The sequence below is a fragment of the Osmerus eperlanus genome, chromosome 15 (assembly GCF_963692335.1).
Source record: "Osmerus eperlanus chromosome 15, fOsmEpe2.1, whole genome shotgun sequence".
NCBI classification, from domain to species: Eukaryota; Metazoa; Chordata; class Actinopteri; order Osmeriformes; family Osmeridae; genus Osmerus; species Osmerus eperlanus.
Genome location: NC_085032.1, coordinates 453,607 through 476,522, shown reverse-complemented (window position 1 = coordinate 476,522; position 22,916 = coordinate 453,607). Strand labels below are relative to the sequence as shown.

At 40.2% G+C, this 22,916-nt stretch overlaps 1 protein-coding gene across 2 annotated transcripts in view; it reads left to right on the top strand.

The window, feature by feature from the left end:
• Positions 1–22,916, top strand: part of nck1b (NCK adaptor protein 1b) — a 98,457-nt gene that overhangs the window by 13,403 nt on the left and 62,138 nt on the right. The window lies entirely within an intron of this gene.

Below are 22,916 nucleotides of genomic sequence, written 5' to 3'. Positions count from 1 at the left end.
TATCTCTTGCGGTTTACAAATGATCTGCTAGTTTGCCACATGGGATGCTTCCGGAGAAGTAGGATTTGCAAAGAGGTGTACAGCTACAGGTAGATTACATGACATGATTATTAATTGTTAAAGTCTCCTGTTTTATAATCCTTGCTTATATTATGAAGTAGCCTGATATTTTTTTTTAAACCCTGTGTCCCAAGTTGCTTTGTAGGCAGACAGCTGCCTGGGAAACACCCCCACAGGTGTATCGTCAATGATGAAATGGTAGAGCTTATTTACGTTTTGAGTTTGTATCCTGGATGGCTTGAATAAGGCCATTGTTGGAGTTAATGTAGATAGCAGATCTAGCAAATAGCAGGGTTGGGACACAGATGTGCTGGTTCCACAGACGCAGGTAATGTATTCATCCTAATGAATACATTACCATCCACACTTCAGGCTTAGAAAAAGCTATTGCCTCCCTTGTTATAAAACATTAATGTTTTGGTTCTTAAATTAACATTTCTTGCATTGAATTCCTGAAGTTAATGAACCATCAGCATATCATGGCTATTAATTGCTTTAGCATTCGTTTCCACTGACAAATAGTATTGATCTTTATGCCCAATACAACCAGGAAAACAACTGCAGTAGTTATTAGGGGTGTAATAATATATTGTGGTACAATATATCACGGTACAAAAATGTAACATTATGTATCGTAGAGTCATGGCGATATTCTTTTAGATATGCCATCCGTTTTATCCTATTGGTTGAGCTACCAACATGCAACCTCTTGCACCTGCGTCACGCGTGCACAGCATTGAGCATTCACAGCTTGAACTGGGCAGAAGCCTAGCAGAGCAAAATGAGTTTGTCTGAAACTGAAATAGAAGTTGCCCCATCCACTTACAAGTCCAACGTCTGGCAGCATTTTGGTTTTCCAGTCACTCGTCAAGAGGATGGTAAAAAATAATCAGACCAAACATGAGTTAGTTATATATTTTCCAAGACACAAAAACTATGCGACAAACGCATTAATATGGTTTCAAAATGTACTAATGAGAAGGCTAACAATTAACACCAGCATGGTAGTAGCATTGCTACGAGTATTATGCTAGGTAACTTAGCCCAGAAGCTAACTAAAGCTAGCTAGCTAGCTTGCTACCGTTTCGGCAAAATAATAGGGGTGGGGGGAAAAATCTATTCGCATTTGAATCACGATTCAGTCTTCTAGTGATTCATATCGATTCGCAAATTTCAAAAATCAATTTTTTTTTTTTTTAATAAGTCACAAATTTCAAAAATCGAATGTTTCTATATATTTTGTATATATTATATATATATAATTTTATAACAATGAGTTTACTAAACTGCAAGAAAAACAATACATTTCAAGGTGCATTGGGATTTTTTTCTTCAACACTTAACTGCCTATCACAGTCAAATAGAAATAAGTAACACTAAACAGCAAACTGGAATCAAATGTAAGCATATATTGAATCGATTTTTAATCAAATCGTGACCCCAAGAATCGATTTGAATCGTGAGGTACCAAAAGTTTCCCACCCCTACAAAATAACTATAATATTTAGAACTCACGCAACTAAAGGTTGATGTCATCTAATTTCATGTAAAACATCAGTGTTGTTGTTCAGTGACACACAAACATAGTTACTTAACATACAGAAGTTTAAATAAAATCCAGAAATATTGCATATTCTTTAGGGCTGTCCCCACTCAGTCACTAGTCGATTTTCTGGTCGATATGCTCTTGGTCGACTAAGATTTTTTTAGTTGAGCTGCCGTATGGCAGTGTGAGTTCTGATTCCCGCTTTTTCATCATTGCTGAATTAACGAAATGTTCTACAGAAATTGTAGATTATATTATGTAAGACAAATAAAGCAACTCTAAAAATATATAATTTAAAAGAAAAGGTGTTACTGTTTTCCCTTTCGTTAATCTGCGCTTTGTTTTGGTTTGGTATTTTGCACATTTGCAAGTGTTCAGGCAGTGATAAGCGCGCTCTGATGATTTGCATGTTAAACAAACAATATTTGTAATTTGTAGTACATTGTAAGAGATACTAAATACCATCGGCATTCGGTTACAACAGGACTGGTGATACGAGTCTTATTATTAATAGGCTATCAGCGGCTGAATCTGCAATGTCCAGCAGCCATTGAGTCAGATCGGGAAAATGTTTGTCCATTTTTTTTTTGTGGGAAAAAAAAGCGTTTCAAATTTGATTAGTCGATTTTCAGACGTTTTAGTCGAGTCTTGGTCGACCAAAGAAAACCTTAGTCGGGGACAGCCCTAATATTCTTGAAGTTGTTAAATTTCAGGGTTTTTTTTGGAGGGGGGGGGGTTCAACATATCTACGTATCCTATCGTGAACCCAGTATCGTGATACGTATCAAATAGTGAGCTGAGTGTATCGTTACACCCCTAATAGTTATCTACATACCTCAGTAGCTGTAGTGGAATGATTTGATACTGGTTAGCGCAGTCCTTTAAGTCAGCACTCTGTTATAGGCTATATTATGTTGTTGTGTATAGTGGCTAGACATGATGAAAGAAGGTGTGCAATGCACTCTATTAAGTCTGACCAAACTAGCACTGCCATGAAGTTCAGGACAATTGTGTGTGTGAGGACAAGAATATGACATGGTTGTATTCCCAGACAGGGCTCGACATTAAGGCTTGTCCGCTTGTCCGGGACAAGTGGATTTTTTTGTAGGGTGGAATAGAAATTGACTTGCCCCACTGGACAAGTTAAAACTTAACTAAAAATATAGCTGCAAGCAGCAATGGCGGATTCCTCCAAAACATTGCGAACCATTGAAAAATGTATATTCTTCACAAATTGTCACTGTATAGAAAAATCCATGCTGCAGACTTACCAATGGGATACCAAATCTGACCAAATCCAAATATAGCTGCAAGCAGCAATGAGGTGGCCAAGCAGTCAAATGACCCAGAAAACATTTTAGACATCCTCAGAAGAGAGCAACGAGTACACGCAGCAAGTTTGGTGTGAATCCATCAAAGATTTGCTGAGATACGACCCAACTTCCTGTTTGCTGGCTTAACGGCACATTTTGATTGTCTGTACCGGGCAAAGGGTTTTGAAAATTAAAAAACCATGTAATGGGCTTCGATAACTGACAAGAGTCATGCGGGCAACTGGACCACGGTAGAGCTAATGTCTATCTATATGTAAAGATAACATCAACTCTGGAGTTGGGGGTGGGGCTTCTTATCCAACAAATTACACCCCTGAACATATTAATGGCCTACTACAATTGTAAATATCCTTTGGACCTCTTTTGCAATTGGGCCTTGATACTATCTAATGTAAAATCTAATATTTTCTGGCCATTCTGCAGTTTGTGGGGACTTTCCACACCAGCACACTGTTCCTTTCCTGTATTCTGCATTATTACACTTTTTCTTTGAAACTTTCATATAGGCCCATACTATAGCAGTTACGGATATACATAGAGGAAACTCAGGAGAGTGAATTTGAGATAATGGTAGTGGGAGGATGTTGTACCTTTGTGCTTCTCTTTTTTGCCAGTCCTATGAAACATATCTGGGCACCACTGCTTTTGCCTGCTAGTGTTTGCAATGCTGGGAAGAAAACTACAGTTTTTATTTGATTATACGTTGCCCTGGAATAAACGCTGCACCAAAAATGAACATTATGTAATAAATGGCACCCTCGATTAAACGCCTCCCCCCAAAAATCAGAAAACGGTTATTTAATTGGTTTAAATTAAAACACAGTATTTATTACACAAGTAATTCACAAGTGTAGTGTACTATAATTCCCATGAAGCACTGGCAGGCACAAGTGTCTTACTTGCTACAGGTTTATTTGAAGCTTCTTCTCCAAATCCAACGTTAAAACTAAACTCACGCTGTAATGAGAAAATAAAGACCACATTAGCTTAATATGAACATACAATGACATGTGCAGCATGTAAATAACGTTCACCAAAGTAAAATACAGACACAAAACAACATACTTTGTTTGCTGGATGCTGTAGTGTACACAAGGGAATAGAGGTTTCCTTAGATTGCTAACAACCTCTATAACAACCTTAAACTTATCACTTACAGTGAATGTGCATAAAGCTCCAGGACCTGACAACATCCCTGGCTGTGTTCTCAAGGCCTGTGCTCCTGATCTGGCAGGGGTGTTCACTGACATCTTTAACCTCTCCCTGTCGCAGTATGTCGTCCCCAATAGCTTCAAGGGGGCCACCATCATCCCAGTCCCTAAGAAACCATCAGTGAGCTGTCTCAATGATTACCGCCCTGTTGTACTCACTTCTGTTGTCAATGCTTTGAGAGGTTAGTCAAAGACCACATTACATCCTGCCTGTCACCTGCATTAGACCTACTCCAGTTTGCATATAGGCCGAACAGGTCTACAGATGATGCTGTAGCTTTGGCCTTGAACACTGCTCTCTTTCACCTGGATCAGAACAACATATACGTGCGGATGCTCTTCATTGACTTCAGCTCCGCCTTCAACACCATAGTACCATCCAGGCTTATCATGAAACTACAGGACCTGAACATCAGTCCTTCCATGTGCAGCTGGATATTGAACTTCCTGACAGACAGGCCACAGGCAGTACGGCTAGGTAACATCACCTCAACCAGTCTAACACTCAGCACTGGTGCCCCACAGGGTTGTGTGTTAAGCCCACTGTTGTACTCTCTGTTCACCTATGATTGTGCAGCCACTAACAGCTCCAACACCATCATTAAGTTTGCTGATGACACCACCATTATCGGCTGCATCAAGAATGGTGATGAGTCTGCCTACAGAGCAGAGGTGGCAACAATGACATCCTGGTGTCAGCATAACAGCCTGTTGCTCAATGTAGCAAAAACCAAGGAGTTGATAGTGGACTACAGGCGGCTGCAGGGAGAACATGCACCCATTCACATCGAGGGCACAGCTGTGGAGAGAGTCAAAAGTTTCTGATTTTTTGGTATCAACTTCAGCGAGGACCTGAGTTGGACCACCATATTGGTGTGGTTACAAGGACAGCGAAACAGAGGCTCTTTTTTTCTGCGGTGACAGCGGAAACTTGGCACGGATTGCACTATACTGACCAATTTTTACCACTGGACCATTGAGAGCATACTGACTGGTGGCATTACAACATGGTTTGGCAACAGCACTGCCTAGGACAGGAAGACACTACAAGAGTGGTCAAATCTGCACAGCGTATTACAAGGACTGCATTCAGGACCTTTACAGCCAGCACTGCAGGAGAAAGGCCAAGTGAATCATTTTTTGACCCTAGTCATCCCTGCCACAGTCTTTTCTCCCTCCTGCCTTCTGGATGGCGATAGAAGAGCATAAGGACTTGTACCAGCAGATACAGGGATCGTTTTTACCCACATGCCATCTGGATGCTGAACTGTCCTTGAAATATCTTTTTGCACTACAATTTTTCTTATTTTTTTATTATCAAACGCTGCACCACAAATGATAATTGTGTAATAAACGCTGCAGCGTTTAATCAAAGGAACATGGTATATGACAGCAATAATGTTTAATGTAACTGGCCTTTCTAACATTACAAGTGGCCCCAGCATTGCCCCTTATGGTCTAGGTGCATTGCAAATGAAGACAAGAGCCTTTTCTTGAGGTTGTCAAATCTCCCATGCAAAGTCACTCAAAACACGGGTTCGATTCCAGGCTCTGGCAAGAGTTTTTACCTCTAAACTGGTCAATATATACACATCTGACAAAAGACCAGCTCGACCTTTGCCTGTAAACAGTGATTCTGACTGTCAGAGACCTTTAAATAGCCTGACTTACTGAAATTGGCAAAACTAGCCTGGCTAACGTAGGTCGCTTTCTCAGGGCATATGACGAATGAAACAGGCTCGCCTTGAAAAATCAGATGTACTGGCTATCTTTAGCAGGCCCTCGTCTACAAAAAGATGTCCCCCCTGAGGTTTTTGGAGTAGAATTGAGTGAAATACAAAATTGTTTACACACTGCCAGTGGGCGAGCCGATCCTGACTCTGAGGCTAACGTCAAAACAATGTACAGTACCCCCGGTCCACAAATCACAAAAATAATCGGAGCATCTGGCTAAAAGCACAATTCCCACATCTCCTAACGGCTTCCCTCCTCGACCTTTTACGTGTACACGTAACTGTAAAAAGGTTGAACTTATGAACATGACGCACCCAAGGAATGGCTGCCGCCTATGCGGTCTCCCTGCCGCATAGGCTTATTACAAAGACTTTCACGCCCCAAATCAAAATTATGAGCCGACAGGTCTGTGGGGAATTACTTTTTCTCCTAAAGGCTGCTCTCCTCGACCTTTTTGATGAACAATTCGCCGAGATTCAAAATGACTCACTAATTAAAAACACAGAGGAAAAAAGCTAGAGCTACAGTAGCTACTTTTCTAGTTCGGTTTTCTGTCACTTCAGAATCACGATCTAAAAGGTCTAAAAGTGCTAAACCTTCACCATAATTCAAGAGTAGTGTACTTTCACAAACCCAATCATTAATTCTAGCTTAAAATGTGTAAAAACAGGACTTACCGAAAGTGGCTGCCTCCAACAGGGCTTTCACGGGACCCAGTTGAAAACAACAATGGCCGCCGAAAAAGAATTTATATTCGTAACGGCGATTTGAAGCGAAATGAAACAGGGGCTAAAAAACGAGGGTGGGGGCTTGGTCAGCACACAATTTCAATAAAGCATGCGTGTGTCAAGGGGCTCTGGCCCCTTGTGTGTGTGAGAATGTGGAGCACGCGCGCACAGGAGCAAAGGGAGAGAGGATTTGGGGAAACAGCCCTAGAAATTAGCCAAGCATGCATGTTTCAAATATTCACTAAAAATCGAGTTTTCATGTTACAGTCAACTTTTTCTCAGATTTGTGTACTCAACATTCTCAAGAGTCTTCAAATGAACTAGTGATTGAATCAGAGTATCAGTTTTTGGCCGGCGGATGTGTAAAGCATTATTTTAGCATTAGCAATACATTCAATTTGCTTTATATCAATAATTTTTAGAGGTATGAAGTTGCCTTTGCACATGGTAACATGTTGTAGTGTCTTCCACGTGACATACCAAGTTTGGTGTTGATATCTCAAAGATTTGCTGAGATTTGACCAAACGTCCTGTTTGGTTGCTTTGTTGCCGATTTTGATTGGCTGTGCCGGACAAACGGTTTTGAAAATCAGAAATCCCTACGATAACTTTTGTGAGGCTCAGTCTGGATATCATCTATGGCAATTTTGAAGAAAATTCGACCAAAAATGTAGGAGGAGTAGGGAAAAAACGCGTTTCCTTAATCTTTATTGTACAGACAAATCCAATATGGGGGCCGTTATAGCTTCTTGAGGCTTTTTTATTCCTCATGAGAAATAAGGCATATGTAATGAATTTCAGAATTTTGGGACTTATGGCCTGCAAATGGCATCAATTTGAAAATTGACATATTGGGGCGTGGCCTGTAGCGCCACCTATTGTCTCACATGGCCCATGTTTGGTATGGTAGTTACTAATGGTCTGCAGTTTCAACATGCCAAATTTCACAACTTTTTACGGTACTGGTCTAGGGGCTGCCATTGACTCCCATGGGTAAAAAATAATAATACCACCAATAACAATAGGGTTCTCCTACCGGAGGAACCCTAATAATAATAAATATAGCTGCAAGCAGCAATGGCGGATTCCTCCTAACATTGTGAACCATTGAAAAATGTATATTCTTCAAAAATTGTCACTGTATGGAAACATCCATGCTGTAGACTTACCAATGGGATACCAAATCTGAAATGCAATACCATCAAGATCCACACGGGCTTTTATTTCAAGCCAAGGAGTGAAGGGAGGGGGCTTGGTGAGCCTACCCATTCCAGAAAGCCTTGTATCTTTGTGTATGAGGGCGTGGCCTGTAGCGTCACTTATGGGTGATATTGGGCCATTTGTGGTGTGGTAGTTACTCTTGGCCTATACTATCAATGTTTCAGGATTTTGAGAACTTTTTACCATTGCATACAAAATCGGAAATGCAATACCATCAAGATCCACATGGGCCTTTGCTAAAGACCAAGCAATGAGTGGGGGCTTGGTCAGCCCACAATTGCCTGAAATGTTGTGTATGCGTCTCGCCAAGCTTGCGTGTGTGTCAAGGGAAAGGCTGAGTGTGTGAGAATGTGGAGCGCGCGCGCTGAGGAGCAGGGGAGACATTTCATTGGAAATTCCCTTAACAATTAGCCAAGCATGCATTTTTCAAATATTCACCAAAATTCAACTTTTCATCTTACAGTCAACTTTTTCTGAGATTTGTATACTAAACATTCTCAAGAGTCTTCATGAAATTCTGATTGAATCAGAGTTTTTTGACTGGCGGATGTGTAAAGCATTATTTTAGCGTTAGAAATAAATTAGATTTCCTTTATTTCAATCATTTTTTAAGATATTAATTTGCCTTCTCACATGGGAACATGATGTAGTGTCTTTCACGTGACACACCAAGTTTGGTGTTGATAGTTCAAAGATTTGCTGAGATTTGATCCAATTTCCTGTTTGGTTGCTTTGTTGACGATTTTGATTGGCTGTACCGGACAAACGGTTTTGAAATTAACACTTTTAGTGTGACTAAAAGTGATGTTTGTCACAATTGTCACAACAGAAAAACAATAAATGCTTAACAATGCCAAAGAAAAGCAAATGCCAAAAAAGTATCTGATCTAGTAAACACCTAGAGCCCAGACTAAACATACATGAGGTGGCACCCGTTCCTTCCCTCCTGTGTTACCAGAGGTTCGCTGTGTGTGATGGAGTGTATGCCCATGTTAAACAGTTTACCAATTTTAAAGCCCCCATGTGCAAGTCCATGGGAGTCAGGTGGCTGAGCGGTTAGGGAAGCGGCTAGTAATCTAAAGGTTTCCAGTTTGATTCCCGGCCGTGCTAAATGACGTTGTGTCCTTAAGCAAGGCACTTCACCCTACTTGCCTCAAGGGAATGTCCCTGTACTTACTGTAAGTCGCTCTGGATAAGAGCATCTGCTAAATGACTAAATGTAAGTCCACAAAAAAACACACTAACAAAGCACAATACTGCATATCAACATGAACAAAATAACTGGTGTAGTAAGGGAGTGCACTATGTAGCAAACCATTCTAACAAAATATTAGCAATGATTTCAACTAGAAGTCTCTCTGAAAAACTGTAAAGAAGCAACTGTGTTGCCAAACAACAGACGACTCCGGTAATTTCATGTGAAACTAACAGCTGATTGGAAGTGGGCAGCTGATTGCCGGTCACAGGATTGGGAAAAACCAACTACACCGTACCTGCATGCAGTGAATAGGAAGAAAGAGGGGAGAATAGAAAAGAAAAAACACACAACCACAACTATACAAACACTGACTAAATTAGGAAAATTACAAACATAGGTCTGTAACAATGAGGTTCTTAAGAATGCTCATTCACATTCATTTTTGTAAATTAATCTTATCACTTAAACAAGCTGGTTTTGCTTTGTTCACAAGAAGGTCAAACCTCAACAGTGGCCTCTGCAGCTTTCCTTTTCTTGGCTGCTGTCGATTTCTTGCTGGATCGTGGCATCTAAAAGCACATCAAAAAAACATTACAAACACTATACAATGTAACATACCACATGTTGGGAAGTTTGGGTGTTGTTGACTCAAGGTTGGGGTTTAGTTGTCACCATAGAATGTTGATAAGAACACTAAACAAGGCACAGGCATTCTTCATTTATTTTACTAAAATAACTTTGGGTTTGTATATGTTTGTTTGTCTGTGTGGTCTAAAACAAAATAAATATACAAACTATTAAAGTCTATATAAAAATAGGAATTATTTACTGTGTCTTCTCAGTTAACCTATGAAAGCTTGAAAATACTGTGACTTGCTAAACTAAGGAAATGGCTAATAGAACATAACATTTCATAATTATTTCAGTAAATCAAACAGCTGCAAGACCCAGTGAAATGTTACATACAACTAGCAAACTGACATTAGTTAGCTAAAACATTGGCTAACTCTACTTCGGTGGGCTATCCTCAACATTTGCACGCTGGCCAGTGCAAGTAACATGGCATTTTATTTAGTTTGAGTTTTACCTTGTCCAGTGGGGCAAGAACATTTCTTTTCCACTTGCCCTACCAAAAAACCCACTTGTCCCAAACAAGCAGACAAACCTTAATAATGTAAATCCCTGCAAGACTATGCTAACATTGGAAGCCTACACAATCACCTGTGCAGACACATGTTAAGTTACATCTGTAAGACCGTTCTCCCAGGACAATGATCAAGACACTTCACCACCTATCACCAAGTGAAAACAATAATTACCACGAACATTACTAACTATAAGATCCCACATCAATTTACACACAACTGTCGCTGCCAATTTAACCCAACTATACCGCAAGTACATTTACTTATAGTACTAATCGCATGTCGAAGGGCCATGTCTGCTTTTCTCGACATTAACATTAGGCCAACATATCCACAACACAGTACAGAGTCACAAAGTGATACTGGAACAAGTCAATGAAACATTGACTATGTATTCATCAACGCACACGAACTAGGTTAAACTTCTATCGTTTGGTTTCATCACTGTCTGAACACAATTAACTACTCAAACATCTAGCGATCGCTCCTATCGCCTCTCTTTATTGCCTTCTGCCTAATGCTAGGTAACTATGCAGCTAACTAAGCTAGTTAGCTACCATTTCGACCAAAACATTTGGGTTGTAAATACAGTCACAAAAACTTGGAAGGCACACATTAAAACAACACAATTACATGACGAAATATAGAATAACCGAACCGTACAGGCACGCACAGAACATTAATTCCATACGCCGTCTCACACAAGCAGAAACGTTATATATAGCTTGCTATGCTGAAATACATAGCCTACTGTTTACTAGCAAAGACGAATCCCTACCTCAACTAAACAAGAACAAAAACAGAATAAAATGATGTTGAAGTTATCATACGAATTAAACACTATAATACATGTTGTTTACCGCTGTAATAGGTATGCTTTTATTACTTACGATCAAATGTAAACGAAAATCTTCTGCACACAAAAAAATTGTGTTCTTCTCTTGATGTCAACAACGTACTAACCTTCTGTTCACCTTCCAACGTATACTTATTTCAAACCCGTATATCCGGTTCCATTATCCAAAACAAATCATACAAAATACATGATCAAACTAGTAAATACAATTAAACAAAAGTTATTGACACACCTTTAATCCAATTACAAAAAATCTGATGTGATAGCAAATTCCATAGGAATATGAATTTGCCAGACATGTTTCCTACACATACATTTCCTTGCAAAAGTATTCAGACCCCTTGAAAATGTCTTCTAAATTACAAATGATCCTCAGATAAATTTTTCCAAACTATATATTTTTTGCACACTATTCTCCTCTTACAGCACATTTTCAAAGCTAAACTATTGCATTTGTGAGTAAATATTTTGAAGAAAATAGAATGAATAGTGTCAAGGGGCCAGCATGTGTGTGAGAGAATTTGGAACACAAACACTGAAAAGCAAAGGGAGACTTTTCATTTGTGAGTAAATATTTCCAAGAAAATAGAAATATGCTACTAGCCTAACTAGCCACAGAATAGCTACTAAGACACATTGCTTCAAGCCAAGGACCAAGGGTGGGGGCTTGGTCGACCCACTTTTTCCTAAAATGTTGTGTGTGTGTCTCGCCAAGCTCGCGCGTGTCAAGGGAAAAGCTGTGTGTGTGAGAATGTGGAGCACGCGCGCGCTGAAGAGCAGGGGAGACATTTCATTTGAAATTTCGTTAGCAATTAGCCAAGCATGCATGTTTCAAATATTCACCACAAATCGACTTTTCATGTTACAGTCAACTTTTCCTCAGATTTGTGTACTAAACATTCTCAAGAGTCTTCATATGAACTTGTGATTGAATCAAAGTATCAGTTTTTGACCGGCGGATGTGTAAAGCATTATTTTAGCGTTAGAGATAAATTCGATTTGCTTTATATCAACCATTTTTGGAGATATGAAATAGCCTTTGCACATGGTAACATGTTGTAGTGTCTTCCTTGTGACATACCAAGTTACGTGTTGATATCTCAAAGATTTGCTGAGATTTGACCAAACGTCCTGTTTGGTTGCTTTGTTGCCGATTTTGATTGGCTGTGCCGGACAAACGGTTTTGAAATTCAAAAATCTGTTGAAGAATTCAGTGAGGGTTGCTCTGACGATGATACCTGCCAATTCTGGGGAAGATTGGACAAAAATTGTAGTAGAAGTAGCGAAAAAACGTGTTTCCTAAATCTTTATTGTACAAAAAAATCCAATACGGCGGCCGTTATAGGTTATTGAGGGTTTTTTGTTCCTCATGTGAAATAAGGCATATCTAATGAATTTCAGAATTTTGGGACAAATGGGATGCGAATGGCATCACTTTGTAAATGGACAATTGGGACTTGGCCGTAGCGCCACCTATGGATAATGGTGCGTCATTTGTGGTGTGGTAGTTACTCCTTGCCTATACTATCAATGTTTCAGGATTTTGAGAACTTTTTCTAAAATGCATTACCATCAAGATCCACAAGGGCCTTCACTTCAAGCCAAGGAATGAGTGAGGGCTTGGTCAGCCCACAATTGCCTGAAATGTTGTGTATGCGTCTCGCCAAGCCCGCACGTGTGTCAAGGGAAAGGCTGAGTGTGTGAGAGTGTGGAGCACGCGCGCGCTGAAGAGCAGGGGAGACATTTCATTGGAAATTTCGTTAGCAATTAGCCAAGCATGCATGTTTCAAATATTCACCACAAATCGACTTTTCATGTTACAGTCAACTATTCCTCAGATTTGTGTACTAAAAATTCTCAAGAGTCTTCATATGAACTTGTGATTGAATCAAAGTATCAATTTTTGACCGGCGGATGTGTAAAGCATTATTTTAGCGTTAGCAATAAATTCGATTTGCTTTATATCAACCATTTTTGGAGATATGAAATAGCCTTTGCACATGGTAACATGTTGTAGTGTCTTCCTTGTGACATACCAAGTTACGTGTTGATATCTCAAAGATTTGCTGAGATTTGACCCAACTTCCTGTTTGGTTGCTTTGTTGCTGATTTTGATGGGCTGTACCGGCAAAACGGTTTAGAAAGTCAAAACGCCATGGGATAAGTTTTGTGAGGCTTGGTCTGAAGATCATCTCTGGTCATTTTGAAGAAGATTTGACAAAAATTGTAGGAGGAGTAGAGAAAAACTATCGACGTCATAGGGTGCGTTGAACTCGTCTTGATCCAGGGAATCCAATGGTACCTCATTTTTGAAAATCAGTCATACGGTTCAAAAGTTGCGTGTGTAAACACAAGTCCAACTTTGACCCATTGGTGGCGCTAGAGTGGTCTAATAGGATACATGAAACTTGGTGTAGGTATAGAAGGAACTGTCCTTAATGAGTGTGCCAAATTTCTCAAAAAGTTATCCAAGGGTTCTAGGGGCTGCGATTGACTCCCATGGAACTAGAATAATAATAATAATAATAAAACTAACAATAACAATAGGTTTCCTCCTTACGGAGGAATCCTAATAAAACTAACAATAACAATAGGTTTCCTCCTTACGGAGGAATCCTAATAATAATAAAACTAACAATAACAATAGGTTTCCTCCTTACGGAGGAATCCTAATAAATGCCATGTTACTTGCACTGGCCAGCTTGCAAATGGATAGCCTACCGAAGTTGAGTTAGCCAATGTCGTTAGCGATGCTAGCTAAAGTTGGTTTGTTAGCTGTATGTAACATTTCACTGGGTCTTGCAGCTGTTTGATTTCCTGAAATTATTATGAAATGTTATGTTCTATTAGCCATTTGCCTACTTTAGCAAGTCACAGTATTTCCAAGCCCTGATAGTGTAACTGAGACGACACAGTAAATAATTCCTCTTTTAAGTAATAAGCCTCCGTTCAAGTGTTGAGCATTAAATTATCTGCACGGTCTGTAGAGATCTTGGGACGAAGCTGAAATACAGTACATAACAGAAAGTAGAGCCCGACCGATAAAGGATTTTTAAGGCCGATACCGATACAAATATTTGGTGATTTAAAAATCCGATATTCCGATATCGGCCGATATGAAAAAATATTTTACAAATCCGGAAACGCGTAACAAAACAAACTGATTTCCCTAACAGTAGTTATTTGTAGTTTACATTTAGTCAATTTTAGCAGAAGTTCTTATCCAGAGCGACTAAGTATAGGGACATTCCCCGAGGCAAGTAGGGTTAAGTGCCGTCCCAAGGACACAACGTCATTTGACATGGCCGGGAATCGAACCAGCAACCTTCTGATTAATAGCCCAATTCCCTAACTGCTAAGCCATCTGACTCCTGTTATTATTTCCTCACTAAAATAATATGTTAATGCAGTTTCTGATAAATAAAATGTATAACAATACAAACTTAAGATATGAAACTTAAAGTCCTTTGAAAAAAACAAACAAAAAAACATTAATATTAATTTACCGGCCATTATAAATGCCGATACCGATAGTTTGGAAAATGCCCAATATCGGCCGATAATATCGGCCCGCCAATATATCGGTCGGGCTCTAACAGAAAGTGTTTAATTCTGCAGAAATTCTGTAAATGTTTTATGTAACAAATACAGTTTATACATATTATTTGTATAATATTACAGCTCATTTCTGTTGGTCAAAGACACAATATTTACCTGGACAAGTGACTTTTGTGCATTGACAAGTGAAACGTAAATGTACTTGTCCAAAGGACAAGTGCCTCAAAAAGTTAATGTCAAGCCCTGCCAGACATCACTTCAGTTTAACCACCAACAGGGAGCCTTCTTCTAGGAAATTAAATATGTTTACAGCAGGGTTTCCCGCAGCACTTTGTAGCTAAGGCGGCTGTCTATGTCTTAAACAAAAACAAAAAAATATTTTATAGCGATATCTGCTGTGTTACTCTGTCCTGTTTCATTCCAAACTGTGACCAACGCCAGTCACCCTTCTCTGCAGTCCCCCCCCCGAGGAGGTAGTGAGTCTGCCAGAGTTGGCCAACGTGTGTGAGTGGGAGGGTCCGTGAGTGATTATTCAACTGCGTGGTTAATGTATTCTACACTCGGGTGTCCCGCTCATTGACTGTAAAAAGAATGGATGACGCGACTCCGCTTCCTCCGATTGTACAAAATTAAAGCCAAAATATCCCAGATGGGGGTGTTGCCATCTTGCGCTGGTGATGTCATTTGGAGCCAGAGTCTGCGCAGTAGTGATCGGGTGGTGGAGCCGAGGTATGGAGGTCCCACCAATACACTCGCCCGACCCAATATTATAATCGTCAATTAAACTAATTAAAAACCAACTGATCAGAAAAATGAGTACTTGAACAGACATCAGCTTGATAAGAACTACCTAAACAGAAACAATCTTTGGGAAAAAAAATGATTACACGTGCCCTTAGACTTTTTTGTTTGGCTCATGTTCCAACTGCTAACATGGAGGGGGCGAGACTCATGACTTATACTGCAGACAACTTTTCAGAGCTGTTGTACCGTCCATTATTTTTTCAATCACTTCCCTTTGTCTCACAACGGGAGTGATTGACGGCTAATATTAAACAATCTTAAATCTGTATTAAAGTTAAGAATCTAAAGATGAAGTTTTATTGGTTATGTAACGTTGGATAGGACGATGGACCGGTCACTGCGACAGCTCAAAGCAGGCACTATACTACTGTGAAATTAGCTAGCATTTTGTAGAGAAATGAAAACATGTCGCACCACAACAGTTATTTGCACTCACATAAATACTCCTGTAAAGAGTTGGAAAGACGGTAGGTCGGCAGACTTCTCCCTTTTGACACACAGCGTTGTGCGTCGTTTATTCAAATAGGCCTACAAAGACAACCCTTTTTGAACAGAAAACGTAGCTAGCTACCCACAATGTAGCCCAGACCTCACTGCGCCCTTAAAGGTGCAGTGTCCACTTGAACCTGTCCAGTGAATTATGTACAAGTAGTCTGCTACACCAAATATATTTTGAGGTCGCTAAAGTTAAATTTCGGGAGCATATGCGACCAAAATGGCCAAATTCTTTTGCCTTAAAAAATGAGAAAAATCTAAGTACTTTTTATTTTTCGAGTACATAATATTTTTTTTTAATAAGAAATAGGCCTTTCCATGTTGTTATTTTATATAAACTATTTATTCATTGAATTTAAAGAAAATGTGCCATATGGTGATATGTATGGTTATCAGGATATGAGATTTTGGTCATATCGCACAGCCCTACCGTGAACAAAAATAAAACGGCACATTATCAGAAATGCATTTAAAATATGGAAATATTTAAATAAAAATGTTCAGTTAGGGGAAGCCCTAACTACCCCTAGTAGTGATCATAGTAAACAAAGTTAGTTTGGAGCCCTGGGCTTTAAACTACTGAAGGAGGTGATCCCAAAGGGATGACTGGATAACTCGGCTGTGTGACTGCTTTCACACACGTTAGTGCCGCTAACTATCTGCACAAGAAAACGGGATGTTCCTTCTGATATCAATAAAATATCAGTGTAGCCTAAATTTTAAGTGGATTTGCTGAGGGAATTTTACATCAAGAGCATGTTTATTGGGTTGGTCTTTTCCAAAGCTGGCTTTGTTAGAACAGAAAATACTATTCTTTAAAAAGTGTGCGTTTAAGTGCACCAGTACAATATTATAATAAGGTATCATCAACTGGTTTGAACTGCTGGGTAACACAAACTTTTTTGTGCCAGATTGCATCACTTTTCCACCCTGTGTTCACTTCTGTATCCCCACTTCCTATCTCACAGCTGGCTTGCCAAGTATCCCATGACCCTTTGCTGCTCTGCTAGAGTTTGGTCCTAAGAGGGTTTGTGGAAGCTAGGACTACATGCTGCCTGTCAGTCTCTGGGGTCTCACATTGTTGCTAAACAAGCCTGAAGTTAGCCCAGTCACCCTGTATATTGGCCGTCTTGATTTTGGGTTGGAGTGTGTGTTTGAGAGAATGTATGAGTCTTTGCAAATGTGTGATGCAGGCGTGTTCATGTGCCAGTAAGATAGAGGAAGTACAGCATTGCCAGAGGGGGCCTAGCAAGCAAGTGAGCTTGCTTGCCTACCAGCCAGTGAGCACACCGAGCACATTCCAGAAGGCACCAGAGTACTGTGATTTTTAGAAGCCTGTCACAGGGATTAGGTTACTCTGTTTGCCTCTGTGAGCTCATGCTATCGCTGTCTCACCGCCTTTCCACACTCGCCGTCAGGTGGCACATTTAGGATAATCCGCTTCCCATTGCTGACACAGGACAAGTATCCAAATTTTTTTTTTAAGTTTTTACTTGGAGGAGTGTTAATATCCTGAATCATAATCTCCTAGATTAGACCAATCTATTTAGGATATTTACATTTAGTCATTTAGCAGACGCTCTTATCCAGAGCGACTTACAGTAAGTACAGGGACATTCCCCCCGAGGCAAATAGGGTGAAGTGCCTTGCCCAAGGACACAACGTCATTTAGCACAGCCAGGAATCGAACCGGCAACCTTCTGATTACTAGCCTGATTCCCTAACCGCTCAGCCACCTGACTCCCTATATCTTTAATCTGGAGAATTTAAAGTATGTTTTTTTTTGTGTGGATGTTTTTAATGCCATGGAAGGACATTTAAGACTCTTCACTATCTAACGTAGGCTAACCTACTGTAGTCTTTCCGTTTCCCAATTTTCTTTATTTTTCTCTGTTCATCCCTCCCTCTCCACGTTGCTTCTGAGGCCACTGGGAGCGCTCGTCGACTGTGGTCTAACTCTTAACTGAATGATCTCTCCCAAGACACTAGACCTTGTGGCAGTGCAGCTGGATGAGACTCTCTGGAGGATGTGGTTTGCTGATCTCGGAGTCTCTGAGATCAGACTCTAACGCCGACAACATGTCTCCACTATCTCACACAGAACCCCATTTGCTCAGAGAGGAAACTACACCGCACTCTGCACTTCTTAGGGCATATGTGCTATTGTTGCGGTTGTTGAGTTGCAACTTTAAATAGCTTTAAATAGCTTAAAGACTAGTACAAGGAGACAGTGAAACAATAGTGCCATAGCTAGCTGTTAGGGAGTCCCTGTCCCCCAACTCCCTAGTTACTACACAGGTTGTTCTGGACATAATGGTCACTAGTGCCCAGTCTGTAATTAAGATGTCAGTGAAACACACTGTATTTATAGATAGTGCAGTGCCCGTGATGCAGCTGTTGATGACAATTCTTCTCAGTGGTTTTTGTACCTGTATTTCTCAGATCACAATTGAAATTTTCTGTCATCTCTGAAGTACCAATGCTGTGGTAGCCTACATTCATGCAAATGATTATGTAGCCTTCATTTATCTGCAGTTTCCTACGTTATAAATTGCTGATGTTACATTGATCAAAATGTACTATATTGGTTCTCTGTTAAATTGGCTTACCACCACAAACATCTAATATTTTCAACAGGCCAATTTTAAAATACAATAAATATGATTTTTTTAATTGCATTTGTTCAAACATTAAAGATCCTGTGAAGTGGAATTGAAAACTTTATGAAAACTGAGTTAAACACCGACAAGTATGTTAAATTAGGCTTTGAAATCGTGAGAAAATCAGAAGTCTTCTCTACTTGAGACTGGGGGGGGGGGGGGCGTGTCGCCTGAAGGAGCTGAAGCTCGGCCCCCTCGCTGGAAGGCGCCGCCTCTCTCAAGTACCTACGACCCAGATAATGGACGCTACGTCAAGCCGAACAAAACAGTATAGAATTACAACTTATTTGTTCAATGAGTGAAACATACAGATGCATATAGATGAAGCTTGTTCCCTGAGCTGTAACACAGGAGTAAAAATGGACACCAGAGACAGCAGACAGTGCTCTCCAACTACTTCTAGCACATGAGCTACCATTTCACCAAAATACCATAATTCTACACCGAGTAGCCTAATATCAAGTTAGCGGTTTGCACTAACTCATAGCAGAGATACACTGGAAAAGTTATCTAGTATAATTATAACAAGCACACAGAACTGAGTGATGAACTGCTGGCGGTGGTGGATGGTCCAGGTGCGACCGGAGGAGGAACGGCCGGGAGGGCGATGCTCGGTACGCCTCCGCGCTGCAAGAGAAGCTGTGTGTCCGTGAACCCCATCCGTCTCTGGACCATGTTAAATCTATCTGCCTTGAAATGGTCACTGCAGAGGCGGCTGTTGGAGTTTATCCGAAGCTTTCCATCAGCGTGGCTCTTCACAAAATCAATCCACTTATTTTTCCTTTCCTCATCACTAGGGAAATTAAATAGCGCTGCAGCGCAGCTGAAGTTCTTGCATCCAGGTATGCAGTTGCGGGTGGAGGGACACCAGGGAATTTCCTGGGTCAAAATGGGTCTTCAGTGCTCCAAAAAAAAAAAAAAATGTATATATTATTTTTTTTCTTCTTTTTTTCTAATCAATGTATTTATTCCCAGGTGTTTCCCCGACCAACCCCCCCACCAATCGCTATCGAATCAACAGACGTGCAATTTAGCTATCAGGGGAAGAATACAAACAACGAAAATCACCAGTTAACTTAATTCAAATGTGCAATAACTATAGACTAATACAATATCAGGCTTAAATTAACTGAAAACATAAGCTATACGATTTACAGTTCTCAAGGACGCACACACGCAATCTCTTGTTTTCAGCACCCACAGCCTTCGGAGTACTATAAATTCAACCAATCCGTCCGACTCCGTGCGTGCGTCTGTCCGTAACGGAGTCGGAGAAGTATAATTCGGCCTTGACTCCACATTTCAGTGCAACAAAGTTTTCGCGCTTTGCACATGCTTTCAGGAACTCATTTCACACGTATATAATGTACTGAGAAGCAAATCATGGAATTTGCTTTACAGGATCTTTAACAATGTTGTGTATGAATGAATTTATCTAAAACAATTATTTAAACTGATTTTAGTGTTTTTTCATGAATTGGACATGACCTTGTAAATGTAATGTGGTGCGACCGTGAATTGTTTAAAAAATGAACATATTTCCTTAACCTATTTACATTTCTCAGTAATATGAAGTCTGTAGAAACAAATTATTTGTATTTCTTCTGAAATTATAAAGTTGTTGATATTTGTTTATGTTCTATAACATCATAGTCACCTACCTACATGTAGTTAACATACACATTTTTCCTGTGAATTGCACAAAACTGAAAAGATGCATACTCGATCAGAGATTAATATTTTAGCCTCAGAAATTACATATTGCATTTTTATTTGAATACAGTTATTGCCATTTCTGGTCGCACCACATGATGGGGCAACCATATATTGTCAAAAATCTATAGATTAGGAAGCAATAAATTGCATGCAAAAACAGATTTTTATTCAAATGTAAAAGATTTTTCATTTCATTTTCATTTCCACAACATACTGTTTTCTTAAAAAAAAAAAATAATCACAAACCGCTTACAAGAATAGACCATTCATGGCATTTTGACATTTCATGAAAGATTCAAAGAACAACAAGGATTGTTGGAAAAAACTACCCTGGAAATCCAGAGTTCTCGCGAGAGCACAATTTGAATTTGCTCAGCGAGTCACTCTGGCAATGAGTAATGATGCTCATTACCCATGCCCTTGGCGCCGAGCTGCACCAATCACATCGGTGTATCTGATAGACGGGCCAGAGGCAAGCTAAACAGATGACGACAGCAATGCAACGTCGAAGTCCGGAATCAGTCAGTAAACATTGGTCGTAGTGTTATCCAATTGCGTGCAGTGATATTTACAAATGCATGCTTGGTGCCGCCCCTCGAGTTGGGCCATTCATTACTCATAGCCAGACCCTTAATCTTTCGGATTTCCAGGCAAGGTACTCTGCTCTTAGCCTGGCTCAGCCCTCCTACGCACTTCCGCTCAATTTTCATTTTCCTTCAGTACTCCGTCTGGGTTTGCGGTATATTAGCCGGTTTTCTCCGCCAAATATTTACATTACATTTAGTCATTTAGCACACGCTCTTATCCAGAGCGACTTACAGTAAGTACAGGGACATTCTCCCGAGGCAAGTAGGGTGAAGTGCCACAAGGACACAACGTCATTTGGCACGGCTTGTCAGCCACCTGGTGGCCACAACTCCTTATAGCCTGTACACTGCAAACTGTCACGCTTTGGATTAGATTAGAATTGTTTTGGCCTACTGATGCATATTGATTGTATTTTCTAAGTGACCAATATCTGGGAAGGGTAATGTATGCACAATCTAGTCTTTCTGTTCAGAAATAAGAATTCTACCTTCCACTCTCCATAGCTATGCATTTATTTATATTAATAATAATAATAATAATACATTAAACTTGTATAGTGCTTTTATAAATACTCAGATGCTGCATGGCGTATTTCTCTCTCTACCCCCCCATTCTCAGTTTTGTAACCATAAAAGGGAGAGCTCTGAAATGCGACACCATGTTGATTAGTTTGACCTGTCCAACCTCCTGTATCAACTATTTTTTTGCATCTGCTTGCATCAAACTTTACGATCCCTCCTTATTTTCTTCTTCCTCTCCCTCTGCATATGTACGTTGTCTGAAATCACTGGGGTGTTAATATGCTCTCTGAAACTCCAATGCTTGTGTGTACTTGTGTGTGTTGTCAGAAGGGGCAGTAGGTTTGAAGCTGTCATCTGGGAACAGAAGATATCTATGAAAACTGCACTTTTTACAGTTCCACAGTTCAGACTCATCATTGAAAGAAGAGATGGAATGGAGAGAAAAGAAAAAGGAAGAGTGGCAGTCTGATTGACAGATGTAGGGAGGGGGCCATGCTGTAACGAGTGAATTGAACGAAGGATAGCAGTGGAGTCACAGAGAGAAGGAGGAAGGAGAGCACGCATACACTCCTCTGTCTCTTTGGCAAGCACTTGTTGTCTATCCTGCCAGCCTGGCCTAGGGAATGTCGAGAGCTAGCTGCCTTTGTCTCGGATGCAAGAGGCCTGTACTGCCAGGGTGTAAATAAGCCCTTTGTCTTTATGCTGCCCTTCCTTCGTAGCCTCTCCTTCCCGTTCATTAATTGAATTAAAGATGGCTGCCAGCAATGGAAGCATCGAGGCAGGCAAGGACACATGCATGCTCCCAACCAGTCAAGTACAGTACACACACACACCAACCCAAATTCATGAATGCACAAACACACACCAGATAGGATGTACTCCACTTGGTTTTACATATCATTGAAAATGAAGTAGATGGAAAGTAAGTCTAGAGGTGGCCATTGATTCACACATTGACAGTGCAGTGTTCAGCGCCTATTCCGCAGTTTATCAAACATCTGCTACAATCCAAAATACGTCTTTGTTAAGGAATAAGGAATTTTGTCAGCGCTGTGGTTGTTTGGCCTACATTCCCCAACTGAAACATGGCTCAGGTCTTCCACTCCACATGTTTGTCTAAGATCATGTTATAAGCCTATCTCAGAACCAGCTGCACCATGTCTAGATTAAAGTCAAAGTGAAACAGGCCTACAACATGAGTTTTTTGGATCAGATAATAGAACATAAAAACTGAACTTTAATGACTGATATGTCTCAAACGGGCTACCACTACAATATTGTGTTCAATGGAATCTAGTGCCAACTTGAATCAAGAGGCCTGTTGCATTCATTCATCCATCAAAAGTGATGTACAAATAGCATAGCAGATAATCAAGGACAAAAGATTAATACAAAATTCAATCAGTATTACAGAGGTATGTGCCAAGGAACAACTTTCACCAGGCACAGTATGAAAATTAAATCTCCACTACAAGACAGTGCCATAACACCGCATTGACCAACAACCATCGACCTATCTTAAACCCAGCCCTACTGCATTC